The sequence below is a fragment of the Anneissia japonica genome, unplaced genomic scaffold (genome assembly GCF_011630105.1).
Source record: "Anneissia japonica isolate Jap-2015-1 unplaced genomic scaffold, ASM1163010v1 scaffold724_len3256291_cov202, whole genome shotgun sequence".
In the NCBI taxonomy this organism is placed as follows: domain Eukaryota; kingdom Metazoa; phylum Echinodermata; class Crinoidea; order Comatulida; family Comatulidae; genus Anneissia; species Anneissia japonica.
In genome coordinates, this window is record NW_022744966.1 from 2,822,213 (window position 1) to 2,823,614 (window position 1,402).

Below are 1,402 nucleotides of genomic sequence, written 5' to 3' on the forward strand. Positions count from 1 at the left end.
GGCCTAGAAATCAAGTGGGTGGAGTGGAATGTTAGAAGCAGTCAACATAGCCAGATACCCTAATTAATCCGCCCTGGTCACCCTAAGCCCTGTCTCTTATACACATCTTACATAGCAATAATAATTAGAATGTTAAAACGTTCGTTTATTTTGATCTAATATTACTGAAAAGATCTGTGTTTCTTGTCAAAAAGTTTTTCTCTTTAATTTTAAGCAATATTTAGAGGATCTAAGTTCATTCTGGATTCAATAAAATATTTCTCACTTTTTTCTTTTAGTTAATCCAGGTGTCAATTTGTGTAAGTATGTTATTTTTACTTACGGACTTGACATGTTTTGCCTCTTCGCAAGAAGCATCGTCAAAAGTAAAGCGATGACAGCTTGGATGACGTTTCGGTAAATAGGTCCATTTTAATAACAGTTGTTTCATGGCATAACATAATAATACAGTTCACTTAAAAAAATGTTCAGGTCAGGAACATACTTGACAGAGGATTAAAAAGTTCTGTAGTCCAGGTGCAGGACAAAGGCAAAACGAAAAAAAAACCAGACTGGAAAGTTTTTATTTTATGATGCGCGGAAATGCGCTTCCTGCCTCTGGCCCATGTGATGTTGTATGCGTAATAAGCTAATAGATATTGACAATAGCAAGGATTTTTGGATGAAATAATTGTACTGGTATCCAATTTTGTTGGGTTTCAATTTAATATGACCAATTTTAATTTTTAAAAAAATTTAATTTATTTATTCTTTTTTTTGTGTGTGTGCGAGACCAGTTTGAGATATTTTACTTTTTAGGACAAAATGATGCTAAATTTACCAAAATTATTCCAGCACATAGGCCTATGCTAGATGCTAAAAAAACATGAGAGGTCTTTGGTTGAATAGCGACAGCCTTTTGGTTTTTTTCTTATCAATTCGTTATTGACCGGCAAAGAAATCTAAGGCTTTGGTATTCATACAGGTTTTAGCTTTATGAATTCTCTCAATTTGATTACCACATGCTTATTCAATGATAGTAGACTGTAGCTTCTTCATTTTGGCTTTTAGTCGGCATGCCGGCCTTTACTCGATATTTTGAGGTACTGGTAGGCCTATGAAGATGACAGATCTTTCGCAGTCTCATTTAATGCTTCTGGTCTAGGCCTACCTAGGAAATAAAATTAAGTGACAAGTAAGTTTTTAAAATCTTTGGTAAACCCAAACGAAAAGTAGGTGGCGCTATTAACCGAAACGTGATCGGGAATTCCAAGCTGTCATCCCTTCACTTTTGAAGATGCCTTTTGGCAAGAGGCGAAACGTATCAATTCCGTAAGTAAAAATAAAATTTACTTACACAAATTGACAACTGGATTAACTAAAAGAAAATATTCAGAAATATTTTACACAATATCTTTTTATA